A 25214-nucleotide genomic window follows, 5' to 3' on the forward strand; every position below is an offset into this window, starting at 1 on the left:
GTTTGATTCTTTGGTCTCTCCAAACTTTTGGAATTGCAAATGGCACGTGACAAGATCTATTTAGCCAACTAGTCAGCAATGTTACACAAGAAGCACAGTAATTATAAGGATCCCAACTGATTTGTACTGATCACCTAATTTAATTCAAAATACAGTTTGTATGACATTTTTATCGATGGAGTTATATTTCTTTTCTGAGACTAGAATGTTAACTTACCAGAGGTAGTAAAAATTATTTGAATGATTAATGCAACTTTGAGGCATTGTTAATATAATACAATAATGTATTTTAAAACGAAACACTTTGTAAACACACTAATTTAATAAAAAAACACTCAATTTAATGAACAACATATACACGCAAATACGAAAATCAGCTACAAAACTGAATGTTACACACATGAGAACTCGCATATTATTTATACACGAAACGTGTTATTGAGTATACCTTAAATATTTACTATAGCTGATTGTAGATGCGCGGAAAATAAATTTCTCTGTGAATATTAATAGCAGTGTCTCTAAAAATATTGCGCGGTCGCGCACCCGCGCAACCTAGAGGAAACTATGCTTATACCTAAGTACATGAAGTACGTAGAGTATGTCAACGGTTATCCGAAATGTTTCTTTTCTAATCAACATAAGCAATGTCGACTATCTATAAAAACGAATGATATAAATTAAGTTTGGCTGTGCAACATTTTTAGAAAATTAAAAATATATTAAAAAATACGTTCATTGAAACTAACAAAATTCATATGGTCATAGATATTTTATATCATTTCTTCAGAAGTAATTATAGATTAAAAATGTGATTTTTGGCATTACAATAAATTACTTTACTAATAACTTCAGCGGCATAGTATTTGTCATTGCTTTATGTGGGTGGATAACCTGCTTTCCGTTCACCAGAGTTGAGTTTCTCGAGCTGTGAGGTTATATTGAAATCGTTACATCGTTTATTGTATAAATAATTTCAGAATGGTAAGCTTAAGTTGAATCATTTTATATTCATCCTTTTTAAATAAAATTATATGCATCTTTTAATCATTATAATTACTTATTTAATGCACTTACGACGAACATGATAAACCGGATGGTTCACATGCTTGTAACTGTAAACTAAACTTAGAAATTTGTAATAGTACACATGTTTTGTTTTAAAACATTAGTTTGTTTTTCCTTTGTGAATGTATAGTCGGTTCAGTTGTAAAAATCAAAGGTAGTTAATTATTGAGTGAGTAGTATGGTTTTTTATAAATATTTTTCATGATTTCGTACTAAATGGTTCATTTCTTCATTCCGTTTTATTTTGAAGTTAATGTACCTGCAGGACGTTTTTTTTATGATTCGGGGTGGTTCTAAAATTTGAGATTTTGTTAAAGTAAAGAGAATATTAATTGGCTAATCCGCTGTCATTGTTATGACACTCATTTATAATCAGTTTTAAGAAATGATATAAATACGTGTGAAATATAATGACGCTATTTTCATTATATATATATATATATAATATCTGTATCTAATATCCTCCTTAGCAGTATAAATTGCACATTTACGCTGTCACAGAAGATTGATTATAGTCTTGAATGATCTTTTATGTCATTCCCAGGTATGGTAATAGATTCTGTTTTTTGTATTTGATGGTTGTAAATGCCTACTCTGTATTTTGAGTATATAGAATGATTAAGTTTCATTTAGTTTTCAGTGTATAAGTCTTTATTATTATTTCAGGTATCTGATTTTATTTATTTTTTAGGTGTCATTAAATCCTGTAAGAATATTAAAAAATGAAGCAGCTGTTGAGAAAGCTGAAACAGCTCGGATATCTTCATTTATTGGAGCAATTGCTGTTGGTGATTTAGTTAAAAGCACTCTAGGGCCTAAAGGAATGGATAAAATACTAGTATCATCAGGACGCAATGAAGGTCAGGTTGAAGTTACAAATGATGGAGCAACCATTTTAAAAAATATTGGAGTGGATAATCCTGCAGCTAAGGTTTTAGTTGATATTTCTAGAGTTCAGGATGATGAAGTTGGTGATGGAACAACTTCTGTTACTGTGTTGGGTTTGAAAATTTTTATTAATTTATTTGCTTAATTCATTTAATATTTCATGATATTTTTTTTTAATGTTTATTAATTTATTTTCAAGAAAAGTTCGTTGAGCTCGGAAACTATTAATTAAAAAAAATTAACTTGCAGTGAATTTTTTGATTTTAATTAAAGAAAATTGTTTTCTAATATCTGTTAAAAATGACATTTATTGGTACTTACTGGTTATCTGCCTGCCACGTACAATCGTTTAAGTGAATGTTTTAACCAAACCACTTGCTAGTCTACTACAATTCATTGCAACTTACCTCACAAGTTTTTTGCAGGTGGCCAATGCTCTTAATCCCCTCAATTATAACGTCAAATGCATAGTTTTCATGAACACTTTGCTCCACATGAACTCCGCTAAGTATGACTCCAGATATAATGGTGGTCTGTGCCTTTGTGCTGCTTGTTCTGCTAGTTCTGCTATTTTATGGAGCCCTGCGTGTAGTTAGATCGATGAAGTTAAGACGGCTGTTCACTTGTAAGTGCTTGAATTCTGCATCTTCGATTTTATATGTTATATATGCCCTTCACAAGTCTGTGTACAATGTTGATCCTTCCATCACATACTTTTAATTTCTTTCATCAACATTGAAAATGAACAATCGGGAACGCAAACGAGAAAGCATTCCTTGGTTTCTTTACATGTACCGCCATAAATCCATTGTTATGACAAAATTCGCCTGGCATTATTTTTGCGCCTTTTAAACATGACTTCGTCCAATTCAATGGTTTTCCAACAATACCAATCTTTCGATCATCCTTTTGTAAGAGAACATCCATGCATATTTCACGTAAATAGTTAATCTAGTCAGCGGTCATTTCATCTGACATATCCAGTTCCCATTTACACCATGTAATCAATGATGTTTCTTGCTCCCACAAATAAATAAAATATACTTCACTTAAGAAAGGTAATCTGGAATTTTGGAACCAGTTTTTAGTACGTTATGCAACCTAACCCATAAGTACATGGCAGGCAGATAACAAATAAGAACCCATTTATTAAAAAGTATTACTCTAATTTAATGATCTGTTGTAAAAAATTACATTTTCAGAATTTATTACTTTATCAAAAGCAGTTAGTAGAAAAATGTAATGGAATTAAGACAACCTACATTAGCTTTCATAAATCATGTTTTGGTAATTGTGTAATGTTTGTTGTCCACCTTGGATTTTTTTTTAATCGGAATTCCTTTTTTCATTTCTAATAACTCATTTTAGTCAGAATTTTTTGTTACTTGCAGGTAATTTACAAGTGTCATATAAATTGCTATGAAATTTAGATTATTCCATTTATGTGTGCATTATTTTTTTCAGAATTTTGCCTTATTCATCTACACCATTTTATAATTTTTTAACATTTGCAGGATTTTAGCTGTATCAAATGTGTGGAATGATGAAAATTTTATTTAAAACATTTAGTGTGTTATATTGTATTCTAGTATCTGAAAGTGTCAAATACTTTTTTATTAAACATTCAAAAAAATTCTGTTTACAGTTCTCAACAGTGGTGTTCAAACTAACATTTTCCATTGAATATTGTTAAATGATAGGCTAAATAATAAATGATTAAACAAATTGTATAGTTAAGAACATTTTATTAATAATTTTCTTTTTCATATACCTCAGATTCTTCAACCATTAATACTAACATTTCTTAGCCTATAATATTATATTCCAAAATTGGCTTATGTTTATTGAAAATTACTCGTGTAGATAAACTGAGTTAATTTATTCTGTTACAGATTTAGTTCTTAATGTTAGGATGGTATGACATCATTGGTACTAACATAATATTCTGAAATGAGATATCATATATTATATTAATATGTTACCAAAAATGTTGCTTTTCTTTAACTCATAATGGCTTTTTTTCATGTTTGTCCTCAAATCTTGCATTCTTAATTTAATATACTTCTGACATTGCCGATTGATGAAGTTTAGCACAATTACTAATACTAAGTGGTGGTGACAAAACAATATTCCACCATTACTTTTGCAATCACCCTTTACCGGAGTAAATTAACAGTGTGGGTGTAAAGTTGCAAAATCTGTAAAATGATGTTATGTTTTGAAATCCAAATTAACCTACTGATTAATGCAATGTATGATAATTTGATTAAAGTATGACTAAAAAGTATTAAGCAACTTTTTAAAAAAATTTTGTAATATTACTTATAATAATAATTTAATTAGAATATTTTGATCATAGCATGTGAGTCAAATAATGACGGAGTTTCAAACAGTGGTAGTATTGCAACAAATTATGACAGAAACATGAAGTATATGTCAAAATATGTTAAACTCTCCAAGAACCTTATCTGTTTATTAGATCTGGATATGAACTCCAGTAGTTGCCTTGCAGACATCAAGATGATTTTCAACTTCTTGGTATACAAGGCAGAGAACTGGTTGACATTAAAATAGCTCTGGTGATTCCTTCTTTTAAATGGTGCACTTTTTTTTTATTGGAATAAAGAACCGCTCTTGTTTTGCATAACTCCATAAATAGAAATTCAAAGGGATAAGATCTAGAGACTTTGCTGAGGAAATGTTTAAGATAATTCCACATGAATGTGACAAAATGTGGAGGAGCTTCATCTAACTGGAGAATGAAATTCTCTGGCATTTAGAGCACTGCATACTCTTCTGAAATATCCAGAAAGTTTCTTGCTTTCTGTTATAGTTTTTAACAAAAACAAAATGAACAGTGTCTCATTCATTCAACTGCGCATCACACATTAACTTTCTGCTATCATGTTGATGTTCTATAATGACATTTTGAGGTTCAATTTTGCATATTTTAAAAATAGTTTAATTTTATCCTGTGGATAAATTTATATAAACCTGAATTTTATATCTGGTAAAGCATAGTTCGTGGCCATTGACCTTGTAACACAACATTGTGTGCTGGTACCAAAACTTATTTCCATATTGAAAACTGAGATAGTTTCTCCTCCTTTTAACTTAAACTTCATGTCCCTGTCATGTTTTATTGCCAAGTTTTGACCAATTGGTATCCCACTACTATTACAGATGGCCTTGGATATATAATTTTGATTTGGTGTTATAAAATTGCAATTTTTTAATTTGAATTTCTTTTATGATTTTTGATATTTGTGTATTCATGGTTGAGTACAGTTCACACTACTTGTTCAGACAGCACTGCTGTCTGGCACAATGTGATGTTAAATATTAGTTTTTCCTTCTTTTCAACATAATTTGTTTGTATTTTATTAAATATATGTTTATTGTTTATTAATTATTAGTGCGTAACATGCAACCATATGATATGGCCTAGTCACCAAGCTTGTTGGATTCAATCTTATTACATTATCGTAAGATGTGTTAACTTATGGCGGGCAAAATGTTGAGACACAGCTGCTGGCAATTAACTCTGCCCCATCTACACTATATAAGCCAGCTCAATACTAGAATCTGCCAGTCTCTCCTTGTCCAGTCTCATCTTGTCTAGCAAGTCTCAATCTATCATTTGAAGACTCATATCGTTCGGTCAAAATTTACACATCATACAGTAGACATGTATATGCATTAAATTATGTATTTTTTTTCAACAATGTAATACAGATTAAATAAAATAATGAACATGTTAATATATCAGTATATCAATTTTTAATTCAAATCGGTATTTGTTTTATTTACAGTCCACTTTACAAAACACTAGCTGTTAAGAGAGCTGGACAGAATTTTATAGTATCATTTTCATGTAATTAAAACCAAGATTAATGTAAAAAAATTATATTTAAAATTACTCTCAATCGAAAGGAAACTTGGTGGTTGATTACCTGCATAAAAATTCAATCAACTTCTGTAACTTCTATGTTTGAAGTCACAGAAGAGGTTGAGTACATATTTTGCTCCAAGATTCACTGATATTCTGTCTTATTTGTGGTACATATTTATTATACTTTAATGGTATTTAGGTACCAATCATACTTACAAATTTTAAAACACAAAGTGCCGATGTGAATAAAAGATAATTTCATTTACTTAATCTACATGTCAATTATTTCACTTTACATGGCTTGAAATTCTTTTTAGTGAAATAAATACATAATATGGGTCCGATTAATTACATTGTTTTAAAGGAGTTTGTTGTTTTTACAGAATATCATTATACTTAATGAGGTTTATCACAATAATGGGATTTTCTGTAACTGTTTATTGGGTGTACTAAAAAGGAGTATCAGGGTTTAAATTGTTATACATTCGAATGAAGTGTTAATTTAAGGCTTGAATCAAACCAAAAGAGACAGTTTTAGTTACATGCATGGCCATAGATTGATTCCCTATTTTTACACTTGACTGTCCCACTAGCAAAGATGTGACTCCTGAACAGAAAGCCGTTTGTATTTTACAGGGTTGTGAAATTTAAACCTGTAGTTACAGTTCAACTTACATCCTGGACAGTTTACAGTTATTAAAGGCTTTGAAGCCCACCATCTATGCTGTGCATGCTATCTTCACAATAAAAGTGTTGCAGCATGAAATTACGACTTTCTTGATCATATTGTGTATAGTAATGAATCAGTATTTCATCTTAGTGAAAAAGTTAACTCGTATAATGTCAATATCTGGGGGTCAGAAAATCCATGTGAACTCTTACAATATTCAAGGGATTTTCTAAAATTAATTGTTTTAGGTTCAATGTTCCAATGCAAATTTATGGGCTTTTCTTTTTTGCTGAAGCAAGAGTAATAGAAATTGCTTATTTGGAAATTCTGTATATATAGCTCTTTCCTCGGTTATAAGATGGATCAGAGAATTTCATTTGCAACATGATTGTACGCATCCTCACTGGCATAACCGTGCATGGGATTGGTTGAATGATGTTTTCCTTGCTGCTGGATTGCTTGGCATGGATATGATGACAGAGTTTGCGGCGGTCTCCAAGGTCATCCAATTTGACTCCGTGATTTTTTCCTTTGGTGTTTTATAAAGGATCTTGTGTATGTACTGATCTACCCATTTTGAGGCTAGGAATGAAACATTTGTGCATTTGTTAATTCCAGACTTGCTGTTGAAAAACAAGATGAACTCTTGTGTTGAATGGATGTATGCTGTGTAACAAAAGTTGTGCTCACATTGAACAAAATTGTGTGTGTGGAGTATTTTTCTGTAATATGTTTTTTCCCTTGAATAGCTGCTGAACTTCTTCAAGAAGCCGAAAAACTTATTGATCAAAAAATTCATCCACAGACCATAATTGCTGGTTGGAGACGTGCTACTGAAGTTGCCCGAAATGCCTTGATGAATGCTTCATTAGATCACAGGTAAGTGATGTTTGTTTATATGTTTACGTAGGTAGATTTTACCTTTATAAAGACAGGTTCTAGTATATTACTAAGTATTTTTTAGTTGGTACAATTATTAAAATCATTTATTTCTTTCATTTACAGATAGCATAATTACAACCAGGCATATTGTTTCTTCTAGGTTTAGAACCCAAATCACTTCCTTTTACTTAAATTCAATTCAATTTTATTTCCTCTTTTTAAATACATAGAAACACACATAATATTAGAATACAAGAAATAATACCTGCAAAGTAAAAACTGAGCGCTGGTATGAGTTACAAAAATTTACGTTAAGAATATACTGTTATATAATATAATTAAAGTTAAAAAAAAATATTGTGTGTACTTATATATGCACGTAAGAAGTTATATTTCTTTGGCATGAATAAAAAAAATTTTTTATACATTCAAACAAATTTGAACAGAGTCAAACGATCGATAGAAGACATTATATACCATGAATAAAAGTTTGAATAAATAACACTTAAATTAAATTAAATAATATTTATTTTATACAGTTTAAAAATTATTGAAGTATTCGTTGTCATATAAAACAAAGCTCATCGAATTTATTTTGATTAGTTTAGTTCCATTAATTCTTCGGATGACGATTGATTAGGAACAAGGTTTATCAGTGGCTTATGATATGAAAAATATGATACATGTAGTTTTATTTTATAGTAGTGTATTTTTTTCAAAAATTTTGTTTTTGGTAAATTTAAAATTATTTATGCAAAATCAAGAATTTATCTGATGTGTGCTATTATTTTCTGTCATTAAAAAATATAATTTTGCTCATAAAAATAATACTTACATAAATATAACCTCAGAGCTTGATAATACAATTTTCACAAAAAAATTATATATATATATATATATATATATATGCTGCAATATGAATAAAGTTTTATGAATATGAACAACAGTATTCACAGTTTAAAATATCCGTCTTCAGAAATCCGTGTTTTAAATATATGTTTATTACAACTCGGTATCTGTTATGTTTACAACACTTGCTAATCACTTAATTGAATTGAACAACTGACTGAATTAGACACTACATGCATGTGCATGCAAACTGATCCACTTGGGCTTGTGCAATCTTCATGGTGTGTTACATCGGCACGCACAACTTAATGAAAATACACGGATCAGTTTCTTCTAACCTCGCCAAAAGAAGAATAACTTCAAAAAAATAAAATTAATAAAAGATGTACTCATAAAAATACAATAGTACAAAAAACAAAACACCCGATAAATCAGAAAGTCAATACAGTATACTAGTAATAATTCACAGTAAACAATATCTATTGAAAAAAAACTATACTTTAAAAGAGCCTCTCTGTGATGCAATTCGATACAGTCCATTTTATCATATAATTATTTTTTTATTAAGATGCATATATGAAATTATTAGGGATGAAATTAATTTATTACAAATGCGGTGAATTGTCTTCTACAAATGTTTAAATTAGTATGACATACTTCAAAATATTACTTCCCTGGTGAATAATACTCCTTTCTTGGGGTACCTGGTTTTTTGGCAAATGTGTACATTTTGTGGTCCAGCTAGTTCATTTAGACCAAAACACCATGTATATGTATGTTGTATAAGGTCAAATTTTATATCTCAGGATTGACCCAACCGATTTTCTTCAAATTTAGCTCAAATATTTCTGTATATGGGATATTGATCATATTAATTTTTTCAAATTTCATTAGTGGGTGGAGGATATTGTGAAAAAAACCAATTTTGCTCTTTTCAGACATTTTAGAGAAACTTTTATTATCCAAAAAGGATTTTTTCAAAAAAGTCAATCCTCACCTCTTAAATTTGAAATATTTTAAGAATTTTTAGTTGTTGATCTTTTACTCTATCCCCCTTCAGTTTAAATATTTTTCAAAATCTTTATTTGAAAGTTTATTCTCTTCTGTAAAACTATCGAGAAATGTCTACAAGTCTTAAATTATAGAACCAAAACCAAAAAGGCAGAAAAATGTTTTAAAAAATTTTGTTTTTCTTAGTTTAGCCTTTATTGAAGCAGATGCTAGATGAAGAGAATAAACTCTACTTAAGCAAATTTGTTAACTTTAACCTATATGAATATTTATAGAAAATTTATGTTTTTTTTAATTTTCTTCTTCATGTCTAAAAAAATATATATTTGTTTTTTGTTGTTTGGCCCCTTTTAATGTATTTTTATTATTAAAAAGATTTTGCATATTTTTCTTCATCACTTAAAGTAACATTGGCACCTACATTATATTTTGGACCCAAAATTAGTAGAAGTAATTTTTCTTTCATAAAATATTTTTTTTACTTTCATAAAAGTTATACTTTTTTCTCAATAATTTTAATCAATTCTTTTAAATTAATTTTTTTTTTGTTAGGAATCATGTCTTTATAAATAAATTTTTCCTGAGTTTTCCTCACAGAGTAAGGAACCCCTAAATTCAACAATTTTTTATTCAAAATTTGGGAATTTTGTCATGCTTAAATTTTATTTGGGTGATCATGGCTTGACCGACGTAGCCAGAAAAGTCATGCAATACTTTGCCACCTTTTTTTTTTAGAATTGCTGTAAAAATTTAATATGTGTGTACCAGTGTTATTTTAAACTCAAAACCCATGGTTATTGAATTGTGCGTGCGTAACAGTGATATTTTACCAACTTTTCTTTAGACCTGAAAATTGTTGTTAGGTTTAAATTTATCTAGATAACTCTGTTATAGGATGAGATGTAAAGCTTAACATGTTGAGTGCCACTTGATCTGACAAACCAGATTTTTAATTTTTTTTAATAGTAATAATTTGGATAAAACAGGAGGTGGTTTATTAACATTTGTACATTGTATCATACATAAAGCCATAAGTGTGTTCAGTGCCATTGGCCTCCTGAATGAGAATGTCTGTTCCATATGGCCACACACACCATTTGGTGCTGACTGGATTTAATGGTTTTGAAGTAATCGATGTTAGTTTATGTGTAATGTAATTTACTTTATTATGAATATTGCTAGCATACCCCATTGTGACTTTGCCTACAATATAGATGTAGCTTCACTCGCAATGCTTTTTTAATAATAGCAAACTTATTTTTTTATAAATAAAAAAATATTTATTCAACATATCATATTCAGATTTTCATTAAATCCTGGTAAAACTGTAAATAAAAATTTTTAAGGAAAAATACTGAAGGATTATACGATAAACAATGAATTGTTGCCCAAAACTTAAATAAAGGAAAACAAAAAAAGGAAGATAAGAGAATTGAACAATATTTGTTAGACCAATACATTTTATGAATGAATTAAAATAGTTCAATATAAAAGTCCAATAAAGATAAACAAAAAATTTATTACAAGCCCAAATCTAGCATCCCCATCACGACTTCACACGTGCTCTATGGTTACTTGCGCTTGCTGTCACAAATCAGAGGGTCATGCCTTGCTTTGCTCTCCCTTTCCATTTTTCTTGTTTCCCTTTCCTTCTCCCGCTTACTTCCCTTTCTCCTTCCTTTCCACCCATTTCCCTTTCATCCTTCCTCTTCTTTTTTCCATTTCCTTTTCCTCATTTTCCCCTTTTTTCAATTTTTTCCTTCTTCCCTTTTTACCCTCTTCCTTTATACATTTTTTGATTTTTCCCTTTCTCCCTTCTTCCTCGTGTGTAAATCAGTCCAGTAGTTTTTTAGTCTATAGCGAACATAAATATCAGAAACATTGCAATGGAATCGTAAAATATTTGGTATAGCGTTTGTTGCTTTTACGACCAACAGATATAGCGCTGTTATTAAAAAAAACATGTTTTTTTTATCAATTTAGTTTTTTATCAGTTTGAACCCTTAAAATCAAAATTTTGCAAAATCCTTTCTTAGTGCATGCCCACTTAAATATCTAAGTAATATCAGGGTTCTAAGATACCCTGAAAATTTCAAGTCTATTTTAATACCAAATCATTTTCAGTTTCAACCAAGTTACCAATTTCGTTAATTCCAAGTTACCATTTTCAGTTACCAAGTCATTTTCAGTTTCATTGTGTACAGTTTGCACAGTTAAGTGTCAGTAAGATTTTCTTTTATCTTCACATCATTTTCACTATATGATGTGACATCACTGTCATCTAAATATTTATATTCACTTTCGACACTAAATTCACTGTTACTGCTCTCATTTTCCAAAATATATTTTAGTTCGTCTGCGGATAATTTGTTTTTAACATTAAATTGTTGTCTCTTTTGACAGAGACAAATCCAGAATTTCACAATTGGTCATTACGAAAATAATGAAAAAACCTGGGGACCACAAGCAATTTTATAGCACTAAGTATTTAACTTGCACACCACATAAATCTTAACAGCTGAACTGAAAGGCTAGCATAAGTAAAATGCATTCCATATTATTTATGCATAGACTGCTAGATGGTGCCGACAGCCCCTGATATAACTGTCTTAACAGCCATGGGGCTCAACGTTAAACAGTGTGTCATATTTTAAAGCATTATTTTTCTGTATAAAATTAGCCACACAGTTCCCAAGAGTTAAATTTGGAAAAAAGTCTGTTTACTTTGCTGTTTCATTTATCAGAAGTAGATAAACTATTTTTTAGGTATTGCTCATTTAATAAAATTCATTTTATCACCCAATGATCTTCCTCTTCCTGATTTTACAGTAATTTCTACATTTGTAAATAATAATTTCAAAAGATGTATTTTATATTTTAGTTCCTTATTAAACTATTACAAAGGAGTTTCTGCTTCAGTGATTTTGTTTATTACTTCAATTTTATAATGTTTTATTGCTTATACAGGAATAAGCATGAGTGATGTAAATTGTTTTAATGAACTTTCAGTATTTTAACTAATCAGTGATTCTATATGATGAAATCATAGCAGTCTATTTCTTCTTAATTTGAAACAATAATCAGTGGGCCAAATCCCTCGTAATGAAACCTATATTTTTAGCTGTTACTCATGCTGGATAGAATTTTAAAAAACGTAATAGGATGTAAATAATTCTTCTTAAAAAGTAAAATAGATTACATGCATCGAAATGAAAAAAATAATAGTTTTTTAATTACCTAAATTTTGACTTATTGATGTCAGCTCTCAATTAAAAACAAACAATACCAACATTGCATTGCTCCCTTAATTTAGGAGTCAAAATTTAGAGTGATAAAGTATTTTGGTAGAATTTTTTTACATCTTTAAAGTTTATTGCATAGTTTGCATATTTAATTTTGTTTTTATATAAAATTTGGTTAGACGTGTAAAAACTGTGTGACAAAACTGTGTTCTTAGTGTCACAAAAGTTTTGTGACGTTAAGAAAAGGAGTACTGAGAACTGATATGAAGAGACTTGTATCAAGTTCAAGTAAGGTTCTCTGGAATCTAGGAATATCAAGCATTATTTCACTACATTTTGATAGAAATAAGAAATTCAGATAAATTAAGTTAAGAGACTGCTAATGAACATGAGCTAAGACTGACTAGAATGTGAGAATATGAATTGTTGATTTACTCTTAGTTTTTTCACCAGTTTTGTTGAATTTTCAAAATATTTTGAACTGCGAGTCATATTTGTTGTATTATTAGGAAATGAGCAATAAATTTTATAAGTAATGATGACCGAAGAAACAATTGTTAAAAAATACCTTAAAAAAATAACAATATTGGTATTAAAATTTATTTTTTAATAAAAAAGGATCTTTGAATTATTGAGATTTAAAAATATTATCCTTAGTCCTTAGTTAACATAGTCAAAATTTACATCAGAATCACAAAAGGAATTAATTACACAGGTCAATAAAGGTTAAGGTTCACTTAATTTAAAAACTGTTACAACAGGTCATATGCTAAACGTATTAGGAAGTAAAAAGTGTTGTCTAAATTATTTTTCCTTTAGTTGATATCAAATTTAACTTCATATATGCTGCATTCTCTTTGTACAAATGGTTTTTTTCATAATACTGTTTATGTTGATTGAATTATGTAACTTTCTAAATTGATTATTATTAAGGTTTAGTGTAATGTAAGTTTCTTTGTTATGGAAGTAAAATTTAAAGCTTGCTTTCATATAATTTTCCTATTAGAAAATATTTTTTTTATAAGTAGTTTCTTGTTTAATGTACTTTTACAGTTTTCCCTTATATATTTAAGAAATTTACTTTATAATGAGAAAAGTATTTCCAGTTCAGAATTTACTCCTTGGATATATTTTTATCAATGAAATATTGACTATTGGTGCCTCATGGTGATACTGATGAAAAAAAATTGTGGCATAAGGTCACCGTTAACAGAAAAAAATTGTATCTAAATGAGCTAAAGTAAGATGTTAATAATTTCAATAATATGATTTTTTTATACATAAAAATATATTTTAAATAAGTTCATTTTTTTCTAGTGGTGATGAAGCAACCTTCCGTGAAGATTTACTTAATATTGCTCGTACGACATTAAGTTCAAAAATTTTATCACAGTATAAAGAACATTTTTCAAAATTAGCAGTAGATGCTGTTCTTCGCCTTAAAGGATCCGGTAATCTTTCAGCTATTCAAATTATACGTAAAAAAGGTGGAACTTTAGAAGATTCATTTTTGGATGATGGTAATTTTTTACAGTTTTATTAACAATTTATATATATTTATAGAATTACATTGAAAAAACACTTTGGTGTGCTATTAATGCAGCATTCTGTTCCTAATAAAATAGATTAAAAAAAAGTCCACAAGTTAATCATTACAGGATTAAAAATGTCAGTTGTTTTTTTCCTTGAATAAATTGAGGAATTTTTAAAGACAAAATCTTAAATATTCTCATTTCTCAAATAAATAAATGTTTTATATTTATATAAAAAAACTGAAAGCATAGATTTTGGTAAAGATAAAGAAGTGTAAAAAAAAGGAATAGAAATTTTAAACATAAAATTGGGAATCAATAAAAAATTAAAAGAAATCTGTGAAAGGAGGGATTTCTATGAAGAATAAGCTTCAAAACAAAACAGAGTAATGAGAGAAGAATTCAGGAAACAAACTAGTGGGAGAGGAAAAGGGGATTGGTAAAATGGAACTTTGTGGTTCATAAACTTTCTTATAAATTACTATTCTGTTTTTGCAGTTCCAGTTACCATTAATATGGCAAAGAGACTTCTTATCAACTGTGATGATACCAATTGAGAAAAAATATTTGTATAATCAAGTGTGAGGAATTCAGAATCCTAAAGTTTGTTGTTTCATACAACTAAAGTGCTTCTGAGGGTTTTGAAAAGAAGGATATGCAGCAGACTTTTCAAATCTGGTGCTGAAGAACAGTTTGCTTTTCAGGAGGGAAGGGATACATGAGATACATTGGATTACTGAAAACTGTTGGTGAAAGGTACATTGTGAAAGGAAGAGATGTATATATAGTTTTTGTAGGCTCTTGAAAATTTTTTCGACAGAGTAGAATGGATAAACTAGTGACCATTATAAAAAATAAAGACGTTGACTGGAAGGAAAGATTTACCTTGAACAAAAAGTGAAAGATCAAGTAGGAAATGACTTAGGGAAGAAGACAAGTTTGGAAGAGGTGTTAGACAGGTGTGTTGTTTTTCATCTGTTGTACCCTGTTAACATTTACGTTGAGGAGATCATAGGAAAGTGCAAGAAAGGAAAGGGTATATGTTTTTGTGGGAAGAGTAGATTTGCTGATGACATAGTATGCTAGCAGAAAATATCAAGACATTTGCAGGATTGCTGGAGAACTTTGATAGAATGGGTAAGGACTTTGGTATGAAAATCAGTAATAAGAAAACTAAATCTATGATGATTGATAAAGAAAAAAAAAGAATGTTAGTTAACCTAGAAGGAGAGAAATTGAACAGGTGGAGTTCTTTAAATATCTTGGAAGCATTGTCTGTGATGATGTGAGATACACAAAGGAAATAAAAACTAGAATTACAGTGGGAAATGAAGCTTTCAATAGGAAGTGTTGCTTGTTGTGTAGCTTGATAAACATCTGAGAAAAAGACTTGCCAAATATTTTGTATGGAGTATAGCATTATATGGGGCTGAGACAGGGACTTTTTGCAGCGAAGAGGAAAGTGCTTGATATTAAGGTAGAAAGAAGTTATGTTCATACAAAAAGGATAGCTGAAAATAGAAAAGAACAGCGAGCTAATGCTGTGTAAGGACCTACTTAATAGTAGAACACTGATGATGATGATGATGATGATGATTTTAATGATATATATAATATTTTGTCCTTATGAAGTAGCTCTGATATCATATCATGTTAGATTAAATACTCATGTAATATGAATTAAATTTTCTCTGTTTTTGAAATTTATTTTGACAAAATTTTTGAATTTTTTCAAAATATGATGTCTGTGTATTACTAATATAAAATAATAATTGATAATTCTAATGCTACAGTGGTCATTTATTTCTACTTTTTTGTTTTATTTAGGATTTTTATTGGATAAGAAAGTTGGTCAGCATCAGCCAAAACGTGTTGAAAATGCAAAAATATTAATTGCCAACACACCTATGGATACTGATAAGATTAAGGTGTTTGGTTCTCGTGTACGTGTTGATTCTATGGCTAAAATTGCTTATATTAGAAGTGGCTGAAAAGGAGAAGATGAAAGATAAAGTGGAAAAGATTCTTAACAGGTATGTTGCTGTTGTTTCTTACTAGTAATTAGTTTCATTGATATTCATATAATTGCATTTATTGATAAATTTAATTATTTTTTTTTTTTACTATTATTACTTTATTTAATGTTCATTTGTAGGCAACTTATATACAATTATCCTGAACAACTGTTTGCTGATGCTGGTGTAATGGCTATTGAGCATGCTGATTTTGATGGTATTGAACGCCTTGCATTAGTCACTGGTGGTGAAATTGTTTCTACTTTTGATTTCCCAGATAAAGTTAAATTAGGTCATTGTGATGTTATTGAAGAGGTATGTTGTTGTTTAGTGATAACATTTTATTTTATATTTTCTAACAAATTTTACTGCATAGATATCATTAATATACGTACTGTATTAATTATAATGTTTATAAATTATTAGATCATTTTTAAATTACTAAAAAAAATAGATTAAAGAATTTGTGAAATATTGCCGAATTTAAAAAAAATTATAAATGGATGTATGATAAAAAATAGAGAAAAATCTAGAATTATTAGAAATAAATAATAGTAATGAAATTTAATGTTAGGGAAAACATTATTCTTGATGAATATATTTGAGGGCAAGGTTTTGGGTTAAAAACCTAGAGGTAGACAGAGAGCAACCATCATCAATATTGTTAAAGACGAGATGGGCCTTGGTTTGTATAATGACTTGAAAAGAGAAGTGGAGATGAGAGTGACGTGGCTAAATCGAGAAGGCGAAGCCTTTATTGAATGACGATGACTGTGTTCTTGGTTCATAGTGGTTTTTCAGCATCCCACGTGTTCATCATCTTGAATATTCAACAGTGTTTAAATTCAGCAACCAACTTTTTTGCTGTTGAAAATGAAGGAGGAAGAATCCTCTGAAGTGGAATTTTATCCATTTTTTTAGAAAATATCAAAACTTGTTTATATTGTTTGATTGCCATAAATGAGCAATTATATACAAGCATCTGAAACTTAATAGCATGCCACCTTAAAATCTTATTCTTAACATATATCAAAGTCATTTTGTCATACTTGCTCCATTTCTGTGTCAGGCCGAGAACTTTCTGAACATCCCTATTATATGCGTATCTGTGACTCAACATGATCTGTACCTTCTCATTACTTTTTTGCTGATCATGGAATAGAAATATTGTTAAACACCTGATTCCCTGGTGTTTGAAGATGACTTGATGGTAGACTAATGATACTATTTCATTCAATAGGCAGACATATGCTTGATCTTGGCAACATGACGTTGTTGGTATTATAGTTCATTGCATTACAGTTACCTGTATTTTTAGTCACTACTGAAATAACAAATATATTGTGGCATTTCTACCCAGGATTTATTTCTACCCTGTGACAAATTCAATAATCCAAATTTTCAATTTATGAAAAGAACCTATACTGCAATATAATTAGTAATATTCATATAAGGTTTTATTTTAGATTTAAAGAATGACTTTAGATTCTAAAGATTTTCAGATGTACAGATTTTGTACATTTTTAAACATGTATCCATTCAAATACACCTACTTAAACAAATTTTAAAAAAATTTGAATTATGTCTGTTTTGTAATATGAATGCGTAAATTAAAAAAAATATCAATTAAGCAGAATATTAAATATGCAGAAGATACTAATATATAATTAAAATGCTGTATGTGGGTTTTTTCTTTCAGATAATGATTGGTGAAGATACTTTGTTGAGATTTGGTGGTGTACCTTTGGGTGAAGCTTGCAGTATTGTAATACGTGGTGTTACTAAACAAATCATCGATGAAGCTGACAGATCATTGCATGATGCTTTATGTGTTTTAGCAGCAACTGTACGTGAAACAAGAGTTGTTTATGGAGGAGGTCAGCATTATTTTTACATTAACAGAAAATATATTTCGTAAAATATTTTTATGATAGTGATGCATGTTTGTGATATGAACATGATATTATGCTTTTATGATTGGTGTCAATGTAAGAAATGAGCACCAAGTTTGTTTAGATACACTGTTTTGTTGCTGTCACTTAGTGTAGTACTATCTGAGTGTGGCTGGTGTTGCTTTTCACATTTGTTACTTTTTATGATTATACTTTGAACGATGTTGTAAAACTGTTTGTTACGACTTCAGCTGGAATTACATTATTAAAAAAAAAAAAACAGCAGTTGATGAAAGCTATATACGTTTAACTTAAAACATCTTGATGTTTGTTACATTAAAAGATTTGGTTCAATCCCTCTTAAAACTAATCATTCTGTATATTATCTAACTTTAAGTTTTCTTAATATTGTTTAATGTATTTTAACTTTTTGCAGGTTGTAGTGAAATGTTAATGGCTTGTGCTGTACAGAGTGAGGCTACCCAAACACCCGGCAAAGAAGCTGTTGCTATGGAAGCATTCGCAAGAGCATTACAGATGTTACCTATTATTATTGCTGATAATGCTGGTTATGATTCTGCACAATTAATAAGCGAGTTGCGTGCTGCACATACACAAGGAAATGAAACATATGGATTAAGTAAGATACTTAATAATGTTGCAATTACAATATTTATAAATTAACAATAATAATGAACATTTGTTAAAGAAAAGGAACAGAATTATTTATTTCAATATTTAAAAAAAAAGTTCTATAACAGAAACTTCAATCTTGATACCAAGAAAGTTCCGTAGCATTAAGAATCGTAGGAAAGTCTAAAATTCCAAAAAAAATCTCCTAGAGAGCTGACAAGTGTGATTTGAAAAAGGGACTTGAAAATAAAGAAACAGTTACCATTTGTCAATCAATTCACAATATCTCCTGATTAAATTGTTTGATTATAGTCGGCTACAGAGTGTAGCCAGCGGTTTATTTCAAAGAAGGCAGGCCTTCTTACCTCCGGGCGTATGCGGGAAATTGAAGACCAAGGTTTTGATTCTTGGCAAGCTAGGTGGGCTGATTCTTCTACTGGCCAACGGGCATGGTTATCCTTGTCCCGGGGGGTGCGGTCGCGCTTCGACGGGAGCATTTTGTGAGCTAACGACATCGGCGAGGCGTCTCTGGGTGCCGCTTCAGTGGTATGCAGCGGCGTTTTGATGGCGGTTTACGATAGATGGTGAATGTCACGCAGGACTGCGCGATGGAGCTGTGTGGGAGTAGGTGTTCATTCTCCTCTCCCGGGCAGACCGGAGCGGAGTCAGTTAGGAAACTCATACGAGTAGTAAGCGGGGTTCTTTAAGGGAACTAGGTCTAAATTTCACTGTGTTAAGCTTTTTAGTGGGAAAGTTTTGTTATAGTGGTTGTTGCTTGGATCTGAGACATTCAATAAATTGGCTCATTAATTAGTGCTAGGCACGGGGTCTTCGTTCCGCGGTTAGGCTTCTAGCTTAGTTCTTGAGGGCGACGTGGTAGCTGCAGGTGTCTGTTGTCTTCTTTCTGAAGGCATAAACACTAAAACTATCTCGGGGTGAATTTTACCGATGCAGATGTCCCTCGGGGCATCTCTGCGGGGCCTGACCAGAAAGCTGTGGTGCGCAATCAGTTTGAGGGCGAGAAGATGTCCTCCGTTAAAGCCACTACTGGCTAGGAGAATGGAGGGGGTGGTGTAGCGAACGGACACGCTACGAGGTGGGATCTTCTCCCCTCGGGGGAACTCGAGATGTTTGATTATAGTGAAATAAAAACCTAATATAGGATTTGGGTCATTGACCTGGGTTGTATATGTTACTCTATAACATAGAGTATACAAATTTCCACCAAATTTTGTTAATGAAATTGTAATTAAGTACTGCATTTGATGTACACCATAGGTCTATATTTTTTATGATGTTGTTCACCAAAAGAAAAGAAAAAATTATGAGTAATATAATTTAAGGTATTACACATCTGAATTATTACTTGACTCTCCAAAGTATTAAAAGGATAACTTTTAAGTAATAAACAAGTAATCACTATTAGAAAAAGAATTTCAAAAATTCATGAATGGAAAAAATAGAAAAAATGGCAAATAGAAAAAATATTTACTCTGTTGGTATTGTCATTATATATAACCCATCAAACATACCATCAACACACCAATGGTATGTTGAATATCTACATATCGTGTCCTTATTAAAACTGTGTGTATGAGTAATAACATGTACTAATTTACTCTCAAACTCCTGTAAATATATTTCTGACATAATTGCTGATAGTAGAAATCTCATACATAAGATATTCTTTTAATAGTAAAATCACTTATAAAGATATGATTAATAGAACAAATACAAACATACGAGGGATATTTCTAAAGTAAAGACTGCTGGGAAATTCTCTCCTTAAATTTGGTGAAGTTGTGTCGTTCATGGCTATGCGTAATGTACACACTGCATTGTTGTCTATAAGATGTAGCGTTTTAGTATCTTTGATTACATTTGAGTTATTACGTTATAAAATGAATAGGAAAATCGATATTGCCACTGACTGTGAAATTTGTGGAGTCATATTTTTTTTAAACCATCAAAACGTTAAGCTGGCTGAAATTCATAGGAGTTAGTTGGTTGCTGTGTACAGTGATAATGTATTCAATGAAAGAAACATCCAAAAATGGTGTGAAAGGTTTAGAAATAACAGAATTAATGTGTATGATGAAGAACGTTCAGGGAGACCCCCTATAATCACTGAGGACTTTTTGAGTTGATGATGAAATCAGAAAAGATCATTACTCAATGATTTCCGACTTGGCTTTTCTTTTTCCTGATGTTTCAAGAGCTATTACTGGTCGCATTGTTCGTGACCTTTTAGGCTTCAGAAAGGTGGTAATAATTAATTAAGAATATACATTTTTTATTATAATAAACTATTCAGCGTAACAAAATTGCATTAATTGTATTTATTTTTGCTTCATTATATTATCTAATATAAAGGAAATTTTATAAAATAAAATTAAAGCACACTTTTGTCTTTTTCACTCCATTTAAATTTTTAAATGTAAATCTGTGATAGCTTATAAAATTTCATTTGTTTTGATTAAAATTAGTAACTCAAAAACTTCATACTGACTACTAATGTAGTTTTCCATTATTAACTGGAAAATTTTTTTATCAAAGGAAATTTTTAGAGTAGTTTGTATTTATAAATATATCTTGAGCAGGTAAGTGAAATAATAATGCTATCACTGAAAGTCATGAATTTTACAACCAGGAGTTGGAAAAATTATTTTAAAAAATAGGAAAATTATAATGCAGTTGCTAAAAATAGTATTTTTGTCAAAAGATTGTTGAAGTACATGTTGGATGTAGGTTCTTAAATTTGTTATAAACTTTCTTCTTCGTGTATTTTTAATATTTCCCATTAAATTTTAAAGACAGACAAGTTAAATTGTTGCCATCTAATAAGTCTACAAATGTAAAGATATTACCTCTTTTGTGTGTCCTTTGTTATAAATTTAATAAGTACAGTGTGATTTAATGGTCTCATTTCCTACATACATTTTGTGTGAAGTTAGGAAACGCAATGTGTGTGGTTTCATGCCAAATAGATTAGATAATGCAGTGGATTTAATTTTGGCCATTGGTTTTCTGGCGGAAAAAAATTAAGAATGTTTTACATAAAGTTGGTTGTTGATATAATTTAGAGAACATTTTATGATTCTTTGAGTAGGAAAAAGTACTAGAAAAAAATGACTAAATTGAAATTGGTATCATATTATTGAGAAAGAATGCAGATAAATGATTAAGGAACTCCGTAGATTAGAGTAAGAACTCTTCATCTGTAATGATGGAAGTTTTATATCTATTGTTCAGCATTGCAATGAAAGGAGTGAATAATTAAGCAAAAAGAATTAAGTAAAATTTTAGAAGGTTTATAAAAATTAACTCTTTAAGGATTTTATAACTTAATTTTATTTTATCATCATTGTGTGAAGTGAAGATAAAATGTCTTTTGCTGATGTTATGATAACAGCAGAAAAAGTAGAAAATGTAAAAAATTGGCTTAGTGTTTTGATTGATGTGATGAAATTGCAGTCATAAAATAAATATAGAGAACAAACTGAATATTTTTGGAAGAGATATGATAATAGAAAAAGAGAGTGCTGTGCAGGAATGGCAAACTGTGTGAGTGTTCAAAAGTTTTACACGTTCAGGTAGTTCGATTTTTTAAAAGGGAAAAAATTGTAAATTTAGATGACTGCAAAATGTGTTTGTGCTTAAATCATTTTTCATGGAAACAGAAGGTACTGGAAAAAAGCCAACATTCTCCAGTGATGTAGAGAATGAACAACTATAAAGTCAGAGAAATGAAATCCTTGAGAGCACTAAAAGGGATACAAGAAGATATGGAGTGAGAAACATTGATGTAAGAAGTGATATTTAGCAACAGAAAATTTAGGGGTAAGGTAAAGGTTATGATAAGATTGGTGTGTTATGAAAATGGACACAGAAAGGTTATTTTCCATTAAATTATGTTCTGCGAGTTATAACTAAATGTTATGCAGAAGTGAAATTTTGAGAAAACTAAATCTTATTTTAGTATTGTTATCAAAATTGGTTCAACTATATTATTGGTATATTAGCTATATTAGATTTAAATTTTTTACTTACATTTTTGTAAGGTGGACAATTGAGATAATATTTCACAACTGGTGCTATCTATTTAGCGTAATATATAATTAAAATTTTATATGTTTCAGTTATTCCCAGTTTGTGTGTTTTATTTTCATGTTATCTACACATTGCATACAAAACTGAGGCTAAAGAAAGGGCTTTTACCAGATTTTTTTTTGACGTGAAAGGTCTTTAAAATCACACTGAAACATACCAGAACAGAAATTTGTAGCGTAACGAAAAGGTCTATATCATCCTGTCTTAATAACTCCCTAACTATTAGTCTCAAAGACATAAATGCGGCATCATTTTACAACTTACATGGTCAGCTTGCCGATACATCTGAGTTTGCATCAGTGGTTAGCAGGATCATCCAAAACTGGCGCTCTCGCTCATTACTTTCAGTGTAGCTCACAACTTAAACATGATAGCAAATGGTGATTAGTGTGTTTGAGTTTAGTTTGTCGAGTTAGATTGATTTAAGTAATAATAAGTGTATTTTTTTATTTTAATTTGGTTTCTATCTCAATTTGTGACTGTTCTATTGTATGTACAAGATTATGCATGAATAACAAAACTTGTTTTATGTGAACATGTGAAAAATGAACTTATTTAAATTAGATATTGGTAGTCTACAAGATTAAAAATTTTAGTAGTGTCTGGTATTTTTTCACTGGTGTAAAAATAGATTTTTGTTATTTAATTTCTTTACAGAATAAAAAAACCCTTATGTAAAATCTTAATCTCAGGATGAATTTTGAATTTGCAAAAAAGATCTAAAGACCATTGGAATTGTGTATTTAATTTTAATGGTAATTCTTGAAATTTCAATGGAGGGAAATGCATTTGTCATTTATATGTTATAAATAGATGTAAAGATTTTAGGTAATAAAAATTAAAGGAAATAAAATTTGAAAAAGATTTTGGGATTAACTGAAGGGGATAGCTTTTGGATAACAAAAAATTCTGGTACGTAAAGGAATTGAGGTTATATTTTTCACAAAATTTAATTGAATCTGCTAAAATAAAGCTTACATTTTAAAAATATTTCTTTCTCAAGTATATTTTGATTTTTTTAAAATCTGCTACAAAATCAATATATTATATTTTCTTAGTATTCTTTATTATGTTAGTAGTTACAAAGTTACAATTTATTTGACCTATATTAAAAATATATAAATATACATTATACAAAAGCAAAATTCAGCACATACTAGTGAATAAAAAACTGTATTTGTAAATAAATAATGGAGCAATTCATCATTGGTGGTTCACTTAAAATGCAAATTTCAGGCTAGTATTCAATATATACTTTGTTCTGTACATGGGGTATTTATTCTAATGAGATTTCATGATTTTTCCGAAAAGTAAAAGAGTAATAGTTTTATTTACTATTATTATTGACTTTTAAACTTAGTAAAAAGTATCTATCATATTAAAACCTTTATTTTGATTAGAACTTAAACAACTTTAATTGACAAATCACAGGCAAAAGATTACAAAAGAGGGTGAAATGAGTAACAAAAATTAACTTAGAATAAAAGTATAATTTTTCTAACAATAACAGATATGGTAATTCAAAATAATAGAATTGGAAAGTTTGGTAGCAGTAGTACATCTTTTATATTTTGCTCCAGATTAAAAACTTGTAGAAGTTCAATCAAATAAAGGATATTTTATTAAGATTTACTTTACCTCTTAAAAGTAAAAAAGTTATAAGTAAAAAAGTAAAAGGTAAGTTATCTTAATGTCATTAAGATAACTTAGAAGAAAAAAGCAAAAGGTTTTTAAGTGTTAAAAAACTAGAACTGACAAAAGAAATTATAAGACAATTTGTTTTTGAATAAAATTAAAAAGAAATAAAAAAAACAGTTTTATTATTAAAACATCAGGATGTAGTAAAATAAAAGAAAGATAAAATTGTAGAACCATAACATTATTTTATGATATTGGTGAGGGTTCAAGTCAGAGTGGGATGGAGGCCCATCTCAAAAATCATGCTTTTATTTAGCATAATTATTATTTAAAAATTTATATAAACTGCAAAATGACATGTTCTAAAAAAAAACCAAAATTATTTTGTTTTTAATAAATATTACAGTATGCAGTGAGCTATAATGATAGCCATTAATGCATGAGTGTGAAGTAAGTTATGATATGATCCTTAGCGAGTGTAGCTATTTAATCTGATTAAACTCATCTGATTAATCTAAGTAAAAAAACAGTAAGTAAAGATTGGTCAGTGGTTGAAAAGAGTAGGCTTTTGATTAGTTAAACACCTTTATTATAATGAAAATCTATTTCAGTATGATACAGGTTCCAGCCACCTAATTCAGACTTCATAATACAACTGTAGAAAAATATTTTTAAAAAACTATTTTGTTTGTAATATAAATAATAATAAGTTTGTTATATAATTTATAGTTAGCTAAAATAAAATGCATCAATGAACAGTATCATTACCAAGTAAATATAATTTTTCCCCAAAAAGGAATACTTCAGTTTGTTGCTTCACACTATATACCACATTCTTTCCTATGTATGTGGCATATGAAAAGCAGCTGTACAATCCTATTACTAAAAATTT

General features: G+C 29.5%; 1 pseudogene; it reads left to right on the top strand.

The window, feature by feature from the left end:
* The first annotated feature begins 841 nt into the window (after nt 1-841).
* LOC142330977 (T-complex protein 1 subunit beta-like) overlaps nt 842-25214 on the top strand; it is a 35305-nt pseudogene continuing 10932 nt past the window's right edge.

Source organism: Lycorma delicatula, chromosome 10, assembly GCF_047948215.1.
Source record: "Lycorma delicatula isolate Av1 chromosome 10, ASM4794821v1, whole genome shotgun sequence".
NCBI lineage: Eukaryota > Metazoa > Arthropoda > Insecta > Hemiptera > Fulgoridae > Lycorma > Lycorma delicatula.